Source organism: Danio rerio, chromosome 4, assembly GCF_049306965.1.
Source record: "Danio rerio strain Tuebingen ecotype United States chromosome 4, GRCz12tu, whole genome shotgun sequence".
In the NCBI taxonomy this organism is placed as follows: domain Eukaryota; kingdom Metazoa; phylum Chordata; class Actinopteri; order Cypriniformes; family Danionidae; genus Danio; species Danio rerio.
The window spans coordinates 3403896-3420241 of NC_133179.1; the positions used below are offsets into that span (position 1 = coordinate 3403896).

Sequence of the window (16346 nt, forward strand, 5' to 3'; positions counted from 1 at the left end):
CAAGGTTATTGCTCAGTTTACAATAAGGTTTCATTAGTTCATGTGTTTACTAACAGTATTTTTACAGCATTTATTAATCTTAGAAGGGCGGCACGGTGGCTCAGTGGATAGCACTGTCACCTCACTGCAAGAAGGTCACTAGTTCGAGTTCAGGCTGGGTCAGTTGGCTTCTGTGTGTCCAAATACATGCTGGGCGTTATGTATGAGTGTGTGTGTGTGTGAATGCACTAGTGTATGGGTGTTTCCCAGTAATAGGTTGTGGCTGGAAGGGTATCCAATGCGTAAAACATATAGAATAGAAGTGGCTTATTCCGCTGTGGCATACCCTGATAAATAAAGGACTAAGGTATAGGATAAGGCGATGTTTCCTCAGGGAGAAGCCAGTGGAATATGGAGCGTTTGGACTGGTTCCTGATAGATGTTACATAAGGATAAACTGCAAACCTCATGTCCCTGCGACTTTAAGTACATGTTTACATGCTTGTATGAAGATGCAGTCATGCATGCCGACGCTTCAGTGTGCACTTTTCACAAAGTCCCTGTGCATTTGTGTTTTAGTGTACAGCTTAACACTTCCGCAGTGAGTCACTGGTGAAAGGCAGAATAGGTCTCTATACAGTCAAGAATCAAGGACCCTGAAGGGCTGTACAAACTCTGAAGGCGGAGGCATGCTGGGAAATGTTTTTAGTGAAATGCACACACGGCAATCGGTCAGAATAAAACACTAAGTTTTGGTAGCCGCACAGAATAAATAATATATTGACTAGCATGCAAAATGTTTTTTTTTCTCTTTTAGATATTAATAAATGACATTACACACAAGTTGTTTACAACTGACTAATGAATCCATAAAGAGGAATGGATGGATGGACATCTAGATGAATGAAGCTGGAATGAAAGAAGATTGATGGATGGATGGATGGATGGATGGATGGATGGATGGATGGATGGATGGATGGATTGGTAGATAAATGAATGACATAATAAAAGGGATGGGAATGCAATGGATGGATTTATGGATGGATGGATGAATGAAGCCGGAATGAAAGAAGAATTACGGCTGGATGGATGGATGGATGGAAAGGTTGAATGGATGGGTAGATGAATAAATGACATAGCAAAGGGATGGGAATGCGATGGATGGATGTATTGATGGTATTACAGGAGAATAAAGGATGGATGGATGGATGTATAGATGGATGAAGCTTCAATGAAAAACGAATGACAGATGGATGGATGGATGGATGGATGGATTGACGGATGGACCAAAAAAATGTTGAATGGATGGGTAGATGAATGAATGACACAGCAAAGATATGAGAATGCAATGGATGGATGGATGGATAGAGGATGGACGGATGGATGGATGGATAGATGGATGGATGGATGGAGGGAGGGTTGGATGGATGGATGGTATGACAGAAGAATAAAGGATGAATGGATGTATGGATGAATGAAGCTGAAATGAAAGAAGAATTATAGATGGATGGATGGATGGATGGATGGATGGATGGATGGATGGATGGATGGATGGATGGATGGATGGATGGATGGATGGATGGATGGATGAATGGACGGAAGGATGGATGGGTGGTCGGATGGATGGAAGATGGACAGAAGGATGGATGAAATTAGAAAATAATAATGGATGGATATATGGATGATGAAGCTGAAATGAAAAGAATTACAGATGGATGAATGGAAGTGTAAAAACAGAAAAATAACACATGGATGGATGGATGAAACAGCAGACAGATGTAACAATAAAGAGATGGATGGAGACAATGACACAACTACAGATGAATGAAATGATAGAATAGATGGACAGATGGAACAACAGATCAATATACAGAATCATGGCTGGATGAAGACAGAATGAGGGATGGTACTGTTGGATAGATAAACAAAAATTACAGAGGAAATTATAAGATGTAATGATGATGTAACAACAGAGTGGATGGATTGATGGATGGATGGATGGATGGATGGATGGACTGAAAGAACTAAAAAAAGATAGCAATGAACTGGCACATGGCACAAATGAAAACAATAAAAATAGAAGGATGATTGGATGATGAACAGAAGAGGAAACAGATAGAGATGAATGGATAGATGAAAAATAAAACAATGATAAGATCATAGATTATAGATTAAAGGATGATGAGTAGATCCAACAGACAACACAGTGATGATGATGATGATGATGATGATGGATGGATTGATGCATGGATGGATGGATGGATGGATGGATTGACTCATGAAACATATAACATTAAATAATGATGAATGGATTAATGAAAAATGGCAACAATGGATGAATGGAATGCAAGGAACAAATGATAAATTAACAGAATGATGGATAGATGGACGGTCACATTCTGGGAAAATATGCAGTCTTTCTCGTAGTTACATTAGACCACCCCTACATTCTTTGCATAATTTGCATACTGTATACAGCACATGCATAACGCCTACTGGAGAAACCACAGTACTGCAGAACGGAGGTCTCCTGATTTGAAAGCAGATGGATCTTTACTCTAGATGGTTTCTGCATGCAGGAGTCGAGTGGAATTTCAAGAGCATTTCAGGCAGAACTTTGAATCTAAAAACCTCCTCTGCACATGTCTATGCAAGCAATCAGTGAAGCCTGTGAACGTTCTCCATCAATCCATCAGACATGAAAACACGTCAGTCTCTCTGCCCTCCTCAGAGTCTCAATAATAGGATAATTCATATCAACAATTCAAATTGTGCAGGTGGAAAATAGCAGTTTTTGTTAAAGCCTGGCACAAAACATATTTTCCTTTAGGGTCAATGTATAGCTGCGCATGTACCTGTCAAATAAATACATAAATAAATTCAAAACAGTCACCAAAAATCATTATACTCTTTCCATACTCTTTCCAATAGCCCAGCTAGACAGAAAAACACAGTTGTTGTATGTCCGAGTCAAAATACAGTATGTAATGTTTACAACAGCATCACATGCACACACGATACTGAACAGACATACAGGTGAAAACAAGCAGAGTTGATTTATATGCATACACACTTACCGCAGGTGAAAGCTTCAAGATTTAATCCAGGAGCGATCGGAGCGACTTACACAACCGCTAGAGAGTGTGTGTGTCTGTGTGTGTGTGAGCGAGAGAGAGACTGTATGTATGTCTAAACTGCCTTCACTGGATCTCTTCCATGACAAACCGCCAACAGTTCTGTTCCCTGACGTCTCTCCATGAGCAGTGACAGCAGAGAGAGAGAGAGAGTGAGGGAGAGAAAGAGAGAGAGAGAGAAAGAGAGAGGGAGAGAGATGCTGTTTTCATACAGCTGCTGCAGCCGCTGATCTCTCTCTTTCTCTGGCTCTTACTGAGCATGCTCAGAACACTAGATACTATTACACCAGGAACCAGTGTTTCTCAGATATGACCTAAAAAATCCGACATGCAGTGCTGAAAAATCATTAAGTCAACTGAGAAACAAAAATCCAGCAATAAATATTAGCGATACAACAAAGCATTTGGGATTTGTTTGTATAATAAATTATACTATATTAGTAAATATAATATAATTATACTAAATATATTAAAATACAAAATGTAACACAAATTCTAAATTTGGAGACGATGAGCTCATAAATGCATTTGGTTTACACACACTCGTTGATTTGTTGATTTACGAAGACTGTCCATAGGCGTAATGTATAAAACTTGGTTATCATATGCCCTTACCCTAGCCCTAACCTAAACCCAACACTCACACAAAACCTCTGGCCAATTCTGAATCCAAAAAGACCCCGTAAATAAACCTTTTTAAATTAGTTTTAAATTACAAGAACACAAGGCATGTCTTTAAAAACCACCTCAACATTTTAATTCCTAGGTCAATGAAAAAAAAAAAACTTGGTTATTATATGGCCTTACCTTAGCCCTAACCTAAACCCAACAATCACATGAAACCTGTGGCCAATTCTGAATCCAAAAAGACCCCGTAAATTTCATTTTTAGCAGTTTTAAATTACAAGAACACAAGGCATGTGCTTATAAACCACCTCAACATTTGAATTCCTAGGTCAATGTAAAATCAACACTTATGTAGGGCCAGACGGAATCTGCGGACGTTTTTTGCTATTTCTGCAGAGATTTTTGATAAAAATCTGCGGATTTCTGCAGAATTATTTAGGGAGTATCCAGCGGAGTATCATAACTTACACTTTAATATATTAAATAAAAAGTAATAAATTACTGAATAAAAACTGAATAAAATCAGATTTACACATTTACTCATGTAAATAAACAGAATTTATAATGGGCTAAAAAAACTGCAGAAATCTGCGGAATTCTGCGCGCGCAGATTCCGTGTGGGCCTACTTATTGGCAATAAAGAAAAGTATTGGGATATAAATGTATGAATTTTTGAGCAATTAAAAATAACACAACATTTTACATTTAAGAAGTATGATTTTTACGATGACAAATCAAAAGATTTCCAAGCTGATCATATTTGATTCAGACTAAAGAAAAATGGCTATTATTATTTGTGTTACAAAAATAATAAAAAAAATATATGCATAAATACATATGTTTGTTCTGTTGTCACTTACAAAACTATTAAACTATTGCTTTTAAAAAGGATTTAATCCTATTAGTATTGAATTCTATAAACGTACTAAAGAAATAACTAACAATAATAACTCTTGCAATAACAACTAATAGCTATTAGCTATTGTTTCCTTAATTAAATTCAATTCTATATAAGAGGTCATATCTTCTCCATCACAAAAGCTGTGATTTCTTTGATTTCATAAGTTTATGGTGGATTGTTATATTTGTGGATCTAAATATCACAATAATAATTACACAATGACATGTGAAACATTATATTTAGCAGTACAGTAGATTCACTGAAATAGTAGTTCACTGCTAAATGATATCACCACAGCTCAACCTGCATTCTAGAGTCCTAACGCCCTAGTATAGTGAAAAGGACACTATACTGTCAGTAAGCGCCGTCTTTCGGGGGAGACATTAAAACTATACACTATAAATGCGCTACATAAACACACATTACTTACTAAACTACTTTAAACAGTAAGTGTAGATAATTTTCCAGTGCTATTAAGTAACCAGGCAGATATATAACTTATCAAACGCCAACTTTGACTGTAATTCCTCTAGTAACACTTTACAATAAGGCTGTATTAGTTAGTTAATGCTTTTACTATAATGAAGAACATATTTAATACAGGATTTGTTCAAGTTAGTTAATGGAAATACAGTTGATTGCTAGTTTGTTAACTCACGATGCATTAACTAATGTTACCAAGCATAGAATGTTAATAACGCATTAGTAAATGTTGAATCATCATTAATAAACGCTGTAGTAGTAATGTTCATAATTAGTTCATGTTAGTAAATACTTTAACTAATGAAATTTTATTGTAAAGTGTGACCATTATTCTACTATGTTATCCCTGTGTGCATGAATGTGCTGTAGCTTCTGTGCATTGGTTTAATAGGCTTAACAGACATCTGATCCTGACACCTGACAACAGTCTGTGTGTGTGTGTGTGTGTGTGTGTGTGTGTGTGTGTGTGTGTGTGTGTGTATGTGTCTCCCTGATATGAGCTCTGCATGATTTCGTTATTTAAATCAGTGTGTGTGTGTGTGTACAGTATTTGCATGTGTGTTTGCTGGCGGGTTTGACCTGATCTGCTCTACTTCTGCTGTCCCATGGCTCAGTATGAAGCCTGCGAGCTAAAGCTGAACTCTCCAGAACTGGGTCACAGATTGATGATACACTGAACGCCGGCGAGAATCATGGGTAAATTCTAGAGGAGCTCTTTAAATTAAATTAAATAATGAAGAAATGTGGCATTCAGACTCAGGGTCAGGATTTTTTCCTCATGCTAAGATTGAGATTTTGACGACAGCGCCTCCTGTCTGCTGAATGAGCCCAAAGCTTCAGGCCAGAATAATCGAGTGCATTAATGAATATGATGATGATGATGATGTGTTTGTTGAAGGATGATGATTATTTTGGTTATCGTTGTTTTCCAAGACTGTCCATATGCTCTCAGGCAGCAGATGAGTTTCTTTTCTGTGTGTGTGTGTTTGTGTGTGTGTGTGTGTGTGTTTACTTCCTGCTGATGCTTGTTGAGTCTGTGTTTATGAAAAACATTATTTCTCATTAAATTATTTCTGGCTGAAATGAGAAGCTGAAAATTGGAGACACATTGGCCTGAGACCAAAAAAAAAAGCCTCTGCTTGAAAGGAAACGTTGGTATAAGTATTTATTTTGATTAATAATGGGATTGATACTATATTTTTATGTCGGTATATTCACATAAATGTCCTGTGATGGTGGCATGGTGGCTCAGTGGTTAGCACTGTCGCCTCTCAGCATGAAGGTCGCTGGTTCAAGTCCCGGCTGGGCCAGTTTGCATATTCCCCCATATAGGTGAATTGGATGAACTAAAATTGGCCGTAGTGTGTGAATAAGAGTGTATGGGTGTTTCCCAGTGCTTGTTTGCAGCTGGAAGGGCATCCACTGCCCAAAACACATGCTGGAATAGTTGGCGGTTCATTCCGCTGTGGCAACCTTTGATAATTAGAGACGACGCTGAAGAAAATTGAATGATTAATATTACTAATATTGGTTTGGTGACAAAAACAACTGCAACAAAGCCTTTGTACGCTTCCGCTTTAGCGTTCACATGTGTTGCATGTGCAAACACCTGCCCAATCACCTCTTAGTAGCCTATGTAAATCTACTGTTGACATAATGTTTCCCCGCATGTCAGTGTTTCTGAGAGTTCAGCAGAGCAAGTGAAGCAAGTAAACCGCAAAAGCACAGGTAAAACACAGCACAATGAAGTCAGTGACTCAATAGACACACACTGTAAATATAACAGAATGCTGATTTCTTAAAGGTTTTGAAGGTCAAATCTGAGGCAGTGTAAGCTAATGTATTATATGCAATCTTTGAAAAGCAATATGTGTAGTAGTGCACCTACAGGTCTTCAGTTTTTCAAAACGGCACACATTTTCATAAGGAAGCCTGTTGAATTGTCAGGTGTTTGCTACCTAATTAACAGATATATATTAATCTTTGAATTTGTTTTTGAACATTTTTTCTAAACATATCTTATTTCGCATTAAAACATGACCCTAAAACCATTAATGAACAATGAGTAGTTTGAACCATTGCACCCCTAATATATATATATATATATATATATATATATATATATATATATATATATATATATATATATATATATATATATATAGATATACAGTTGAAGTCAGAATTATTAAACTCCCTGAATTATTAGCCAGTAAATAATATTTGACTGGATATTTTTGAGATGCCTTTATACAGCTTAAAATTACATTTAAATGCTTAACTAGGGTAATTAGGTTAACTAGGCAGGTTCGGGTAATTAGGAAAGTTATTGTATAACAATGGTTTGTTCTGTAGACTATCAGAAAGAAAAAAATAATAATTCTGACTTTAAAATGGTGTTTAAAAAATTAAAAACTGCTTTTTTTCAAGCCGAAATAAAACAAATCAGACATTCTCCAGAAGAAAAATATTATCAGACATACTGTGAAAAATTCATTGCTCTGTTCAACATAGATTGGGAAACATTAAATAAAGATGTATGTTTTATATATATATATATATATATATATATATATATATATATATATATATATATATATATATATATATTAGTTTTATATTTATATTATTGTATATGAATTATATATATATATATATATATATATATATATATATATATATATGACGTCATTAGTATTTTTTATAATCAAAATAATAATCGCATAAAAAATATTTTACTGACACTTATATACATGTATATATAAAACATCCTTTTAGAAAATCGTGTAATTTAAAGTTTAAATTAATTAATTTATATTATCAAGTTTTCATCAAATAATATCAATTTTAATCTAATTTATACATGTTTACACAGTTATGTTAATTCACACATGAGTGCATATTTAAAAACATTATTTCTATGAAAAGTAATACAATTGCTAAAAAGTGCACATTTATAAGCTCATAACTTTTAATATCAACAGTTTAATTTAATATTTGCATCTTTCATCACACAAATAAATACAAAGTAAAAGTTTTTAATAGAAGTATGGCAATTCACATATAAAATTATAAATATAAAAAAGTAATATGATTATTAGAAAGTACTCTAATTCAGAAAGTCAAAACTTTTAATATAAACAATTTAATTTAATATTTGCATCTTTTATAATGCAGTTGATTACAAAGCTATTTTGCAACAGTACACAGAGTTCATCTAAAATCCCTGTAAATGGCAGTGGCTTTAACACTGATATATTACATTGCTGATCAACAACCGAGTCATTTTAAAGCCATTATAAAAGTGTTGCCATAGAAACAAAAGGAATCCAGACCGCATGGATTGTGAAATCTCAGAGCTGTCAACCAGTAATTACGGTAATTCCACTCAACACGGCAGCGCTACTTAGAGAAAAAATAGAGAAATGACAAAAGTGCTACTTTACAAACTCAATTATCAGCCAAACTGCCAACTTCCAGAATCCGTCAAAACGCAGACTGAGCCCACCGACGACGTCAACAAACATCATAAGCACGTCTGCTCCATTACAGATGCTCCTGTCAGCCTGCAAGAGCAAATTAACTCTTTTACCCCAGCAAATCTACTATTTAAAAGCCACAAATCCCTCACGCTCACCTCTGAATGCCTTTCATGTCCTTTACTCCTGTTTGAACTCCAGGCAGAGTCTCTGGAGCCTCAATCTCGCACACACACTTACACAAACACACACATCTATCAGCTGCCTTCAGACAGGATTACACAACAAACACTCTCCATCACTGCAGAGTCCTGATTCACCAGCATCCATCTAAACCTGAGGTCACTTATGGGACTTGTTTCATTAAGATATTGATTATATTACAGTAAACATGATTCTTTCGTGTAAATGAAATCAGTGTAGAAAGCTGATAGCACAGCAGTACTATTGGCAACAAATGCAAAACTACCAAACGGGTGTAGGATGGAAGTAAACATCAGTCCATAATTAAAATACAGCTTGTTTTACACTTTGCAATGGGTGATGAATATTTCACATTGATTTTTAATATAATAATAATAATTAACCAGATTCACCAGATTTATAAAATAATAACTTGCATGAGCTTTGAACATTCATTAATTGTGTTTCCTATTAATTTCTGATCACTGGTTGAGGAATCGTAATGTAATGATTGAATGAATGAGTCTAATGATTCAGACTGATTCGCCACTGATTCGTTCAGATTCATTAAAAAGAACCAACTCCTCAATTTTCACTTGTTTTTATCATGACGTTTACATTTTTATACATTTATATATACAATTTTTACACAAACAATTCCCTCACAAATTGAACATAATCTCTCCTCCGAGGCATGTTTTTCACTATTTATAAGCCCATCAGAAGAACAAAATCCAGCTGATGAAATATTTGAGGAGAGCCAGAAACCTGGCCATAAAAAAATAAACTATTGTCTCTAGAAATTTCTAGCATAGCAGTCAAACGGTTAATCCGGATAAATCGCATGCAAAATTAAAATTTGTATTTAAATGTGCATAAATATAAATAAATAAATAAAATAAATGCACAAAAAATCCCTATATATGTGTACTTTTATACATAAATATATAATTTAATAATATAAATAATATGATTAATCCTTTGACAGCACTAATTTCTAGGTTTTAAAGCATTTCTACTAAAGTCTGTGTTTTTAGGAGTGTTCAAATATAGAAAAACAGCAAAAAAGGGTAGCGTTTATATAAAAAAAAGACTGTAAAATGCTACGTTTTTCAACAATGAGGGTGAGCAAGAGATCATCCTTTTAGAGTGCAATTACAGTATTAAAATGCACAAAAAATGCAAAACATGCTCCTTTTTATGTAAATTCATGTAAAGTGAATCAATACATATCAGATGTGTGCAGACAAAAATCTAAATTGCATCCAAATCCTGTAATCCAGCAAGAGTTAAAGCTGTTTCTACCCACATGTACAGAAGAAACGTCACCAAACGCCGGTCACAGCTCATAAAGCTGAGGAGTTGGGAAGCACAGCGTTCATAACAACATCCAGACATGCTTTTAAAGCAAACCTAATGATCCAAACACCTCTGTATGAATACATCTGGGTGCTGTGATAATAACACACTCATTCATATCGTGCAAGCATAATAGAAAAGATGGAGAGTCTTACCTGCTCAGATGGCGGAGAGGTGGAGATGGACATAAAAAAGAGAAGCACAGAGAGAGTGTGGTTAGTGAATGAGACACAAATCACCATCAGATGATCAGATCAGCTCCACACTGCCCTCATCTGGACACTGATCTCATCACACATGCAGGATCATTCACTGACTTTAAATAAAACTCTAAATATGAGTGATGCATTCTGAAATGAGTGAGCGGTGTGTGACTTAAAGCATGTGCGTTTGTTTTTTCTGAGTCACTATTGTTGCTCAGACTCACTCAACTTTATTATCCCGTTTAGGGAAACTAAAATTGCAGTAAGGTGTCATTACACAGGCAAAGCTTCATGTACACATTACCTAAATATTACCACAAAACATGCAACACATCCCTTTTTAGATGCATCTCCCTCCCTGCTGGACTCATTTAATGACCTAATGGCCCCATAATAAAAGAATTTCTAATACTGTTTGTCATGCATGTAGGAACTCTAAAATAACATCCTGATAGCAGCAGCTGAAACACAGAATACAATAGGTAATCCGGGATGCATAAGATACCCTGAGCTCTCTTGGTTAAAATCAATCTGATCTTGTCTGCCACCTTCACAAGGCTACTCAACCTGTTCTTATTTGACAGACTCAGATTACCGTACCAAGCTACAATGCTGAAAGATTAAACAGTTGTTTGTAAAAATAAATTGTTTATAAATTGCTTGTAGATAGAGGTACAAACCCAAAACATCTCTGTCAAACTTTTTTATAGATAGCCAAGGTGTTAGGTTGGAATGTCATCATGCTATATGGGCGTTTTCAAATGACTTTATGACATTTTGATCTGGAACGCTTGAATGTTTTAGTTTTATATTGTGTTCCCTGTCTGACAGAAAACTGCATTTTCAACTTAATTTTAAGAAAGGAGTAAACTAAAAAGTGATCTACAATTTAAACAAGGTCAAAATAAATAATAAGTTATTAATAAAATAAGATTTTACACTGATATTTCTAGACATGGCCAAACATTATGCTCATCAAGAAATGTATTCAATTGCTAATTTAATATAGTATGAATTAAATTAATAGCAAAAGTGCATATATTAATACAAAACTATATTATAATTCTTTAATAGTAACTTATATTTAAATGTGAAATATGATTTTAAAATATTTTCAATGTTATTACATTATATACATTAGAATATGATTATTGGACAAACATTGTTTATTTTTTATGTGTATTAATTAAAACATATATTGTCAAATAGTATAAATTAAAATCAGATTAAATGATTTGACTATTTAAATATTTAACAAGCAATTACACTAGCATGCTAATAAAATATGACACTAGCATCTTTTTTCATAGCAGAATTGAGAGTGAAAGGGAAAAAAGGGGTAAACAATTCCCTCTGGTGGACAAAAGCTGTTATCACAACATTAAACAGACCCTCTATGTAGATATTCAGATTTAATACAACAACAACTGTAATTTTAGTTATTGATTCATAACATGGTCATGTGACCACAACATGGTGCACATTTTGATGGTTGGGCAGAAATAGAAATGCCTGAGGCTTATTAGATGATAGATAGATAGATAGATAGATAGATAGATGGATAGATGGATAGATAGATAGATAGATAGATAGATAGATAGATAGATAGATAGATAGATAGATAGATAGATAGATAGATAGATAGATAGATAGATAGATGGAAGAAAGACAGACAGACAGACAGACAGACAGACAGACAGACAGACAGACAGACAGACAGACAGACAGACAGACAGATAGATAGATAGATAGATAGATAGATAGATAGATAGATAGATAGATAGATAGATAGATAGATAGATAGATAGATAGATAGATAGATAGATGCAATTCTATCTACTTTGCTTCAGATGAAAAGTCCAGATTAGTCTTGTACAGATTCAATCCTAAATGAAATGTCCAACACTTTTTGTCAGATAGGGCTGGCGGTTGGTTTGGTCTGCAGGGAGAACAGCTGCTCGGGACGCTGTGGAAACCTGTGCCAAACTAATCAAGCTAAATGAGCTGCACACTCATCATACACAGCACTGCATGCTGGGAAATCAACACCAGAGACGCGTTCAGGGCTCAGTTTTACACCGTCTTCTGTTTGCTGGAGTCTTTGATGAAAATGTCAACCACGTCTTGCCATATTCAGATTTGCTTTCACTGACATATTTCATTGGCATACATAATAATAATAATAATAATAATAATAATAATAATAATAATTATAATTATATATATATATAATTGATTTTTTTGTCTCCATATTTATATATAACTTTAATAGCGTAACATGATTTATATTAGACATCTATTGTTTAGAATAATGTTATTATAGTATATAATTGCATAATTGTCAGAAATAATTATGTACAACTTTAAATAATTCATGAAAAACATAATACAAATAGTTTTGTAAGGAAATCAGATGTGTTAATAAATTATTTTAATTTTAATACATTAATTACCAAAAATATTAGATGTCATTTATTTTTAAAGGTTGAAAGAATTTTGAAGAATAAAATTAATTATTACATTTTTATTCATTATTATTAATATTTATTCAACAATTGAAATAATAACACACTGAATAAGGTTGATTTATTTATAATATTATAAATAACTACACCCTAAAAAATTGCTGGGTTGTTGTTACCCAAACTTGGGTCAAGTCAAACCCACCCTTTGACAGAAAAGTCTCATTTCAATTGAATTAAAAAGGCAATAACCCAACGTTGGGTTTGTCCCTATTCAACTCAATACTGCATGACAACCTAGCAATTTTTGAAGTGTATAATGAAATATACTCATTAACATTTAACAATTAAAAAATATTAGCACAAATAAGTGTGTGAGTGTGTGTGTGTGCCATTTATTGATTTGCACACTTGATACATAATCACTCCTGGTAATGAGGAATGTATGAGTATCTATCTTTAATTCTCATTGTTTCAGACACTGATTTGCATGTCTTGTGTTTTAAAGATGCTCCTCTGTTTCTCTCTCCAGCAGGAAGAGTGCAGCTGAATGCTGATTGGCTGACGACGAGATCATGTGACGTGTGTAATCAGCGTCAGCAAGGGCGAATCTATCTTTAGCTTCCCTCAATCCATACATCAGAAAGAAGACACAAGGTCAGCCTTTCACACCTGAGCAAACCATCACTGAATAACACCAATTATCTGCGATACGACTGGGAATATATGCACTTATAGAGGAAATCTTATCTTTTCATAAGACCTCGCATCAATCTGAAGTGTCTCCAGAGTGTGTCTGTGAGGTTTCAGCTCAATATATATTAGAGATCACTTATTACAGATGGTCAAATGTGTATCTATTTGGATGAGAGCAAACACTTATTATCTTTGTCCCTTTAAATGTAAATGAGAGGCTTGTTTCCAAACAGAGGGCAGATCCTTTATATAGTTGGCTAAGGCACATTTATTTAACGCTTGTTTTTAATCGATGGTGTACTTTGTACGACGTTGTACTTTGTTTTTATGTATAATAGTCCAATAATTTAGTGTTTTGTTCTGTCTTTTTTGTGTTATTTCTTAGGGTTTAAGAAAAGCGCATAACAAATAAAATGCATTATTACTTTTTTTATTATTATTATTATATGATATTCTGATATTCCAGAAACAACAAAACAAACAGATCACTATACATCACAGATCATTTATATAATAGGTATTATATATAATAGCTAGTCAAATGTGTATCAAATTGGATGCGAGCAAACACTTTTACTATCGGTGTCTCTTTAAATGCAAACGAGCTGCTCAAAAAGAGGGTGGAGCCATTAAATATTTGACTAGAACACATTTACTTAATCATTGTTTTTAATTAATGGTGTATTTTGTACTATGTTGTTCTTTGTTTTTATGTATAATAGTTCACAGATTACTTATTATAAGTGGACAAATGTATTCCAATTTGGATGAGAGCAACCACTTTTTTATACATGTCCCTTTAAATGCAAATGAGCGTCTCGTTTGCAAAAAAGACTGTTCGTAAATCGTTGTTTTTAATTAAAGGTGTGTTTTGTTATAATTTAATAGACTATTTTAGTTTTTACGCATCTAATTTCTTAGGGGTTTAAGAAAAGCGCATTACAAACCAAACATATTATTATTATTATAATAATTATTATTATTACTATATATGCTATTCCGATTTTCCAGAAAAAACACAGCAAGCGTCTCACAACAAATCACAGATTACTTATTTCATGGGTATCAATTTGGATGAGAGCAAACACCTTTTTGTATGTCTGTCCCTTTAAATGCAAATGAGCTGCTTATTTTAAAAAAAAGAGGGTGGAGCCTCTACATAGTTGACCTACACATTTAGTCAAGCTTGTTGTTTATTGCTGGTGTATTTTGTGCTATTTTGTATTTTGTTTTGTTTATATGTGTCTAATTTCTTGAGGTTTAAGAAAAGTGAATTACTAACCAAATGCATTATTATTATTATATGACATGCTATTCTGATATTCCAGAAACAACAAAACTATCAAATCTCCCTTAAGCCAAAATGTCATAAAAGAGCAGTGGTTGATTAAAGTTTTACATCAGAGTCAGAAAATGAAAGAGGAAGAGTTTATGCAGGATATTAGAGAGTCAAATTCAATATCTTTTGGGACCTTTTTTAAGACTCCTCCCATACATTTTAAGATCTCATAACCACTTTAACAGTAAGACTGGCAACATTTTAACTTACAGTACATTTACTAAATACTGATTGTAAGAAACAATTCCTAAACTAAAACATTGCTCATCTACTGAATAAAAATGCTAATCCAGCAGGTAACACCTACACTATAGCAGGATTTTATCGAATTCATAACCTACACAACATCTCAATGTTCACAGATTCAATAATTTTTACATTGTCTTTAATATTGTTTAGCTATTTTAGATTATTTTAGTATTTTAGATCACTAGTTTTAAGAATCTTTCTATAAAAACTTCTCAAAAACTGCAAAAACAATTCATTTGGTGTTGAAAACAAGCTAGTCTGTGAAAGTAGACTGCTGACACTGCAAATGTGTGTGTGTGTGTTTAATATACAGTGCTCTGAGGTCACAGTGTGGGTGAAGAGGTTCATTTCAGTGCTCATTTACTTCATTTGCTCTATTGTTAATCTCCCAGAAATGTGGGCAGATTCCTGAAAAACCTCGAGGAACAAGAGCACTCGGACTACAAAGATACAAATATTAATAACTATAATTACATGTGTAATTGTGCTCATTTTCTTTCGCTAAGCATCAGTCCTCTTAGTTCTAATATGCTGAGAGGAACTGTGTAACGGATACAATCTTGAATTGCTAAATAAAATAAAATAAAGTAATTTACAGTAAAACAATAAAATTTAATTTAAACAGTTAATAGACAGGAAGCAGAAAAAAAAGAAAGAAATAAAAGTAACCTGGATATATATCGTTCTACCTGACAAAAATCTTGTCGTCGATCTCAGTTGTGAGAGCAACAAATAATAACTTGACTTCTAGTTGATCATTTGTAAAAGTGGCAGAAGGTAGATTTAGTCTGATGAATCATCTGTTGAACTGTATCCCAATCCTCACAAATGGACCCTAAATTCTCACAGAAATCAGTCAAGTTTGGTGAAGGAAGAATCATGGTTTGGGGTTACATTCAGTATGGGGGCGTGCAAGAGATCTGCAGAGTGGATAGCAACATGAAGGAGGTCAAGGTGCTCCAGGATTGGCCAGCCCAGTCACCAGACATGAACATTATTGAGCATTTCTGGGGTAAGATGAAGGAGGAGGCATTGAAGATGAATCCAAAGAGTCTTGATGAACTCTGGGAGTCCTACAAGAACACTTTCTTTGCCATCCCAGATGACTTTATTAATCAGTGATTTGAGTCATTGCAGAGATGCATGGATGCAGTCCTCCAAGCTCATGATGGAGTCAGACACAATATTCATTCTGTCTCCACTGCAGCAGGACTTTATATCATATACTGGACATTTTTTCTGTTCAGTGACA

At 34.1% G+C, this 16346-nt stretch overlaps 1 protein-coding gene across 50 annotated transcripts in view; it reads right to left on the bottom strand.

Moving 5' to 3' along the window:
* The window catches only part of plekha5 (pleckstrin homology domain containing, family A member 5), a 198530-nt gene that overhangs the window by 114095 nt on the left and 68089 nt on the right, over window positions 1-16346 (bottom strand). For 13 of the 50 annotated variants that reach the window (XM_073946540.1, XM_073946536.1, XM_073946538.1 and 10 more), the window contains exon 1: window positions 3057-3244. The exons of the other annotated variants lie outside the window; for them this stretch is intronic. The gene's annotated coding sequence lies outside the window, so the exon portion shown is untranslated. Of the gene's footprint in view, window positions 1-3056; window positions 3245-16346 lie in introns of those variants that run through there. 50 annotated transcript variants of the gene reach the window in all.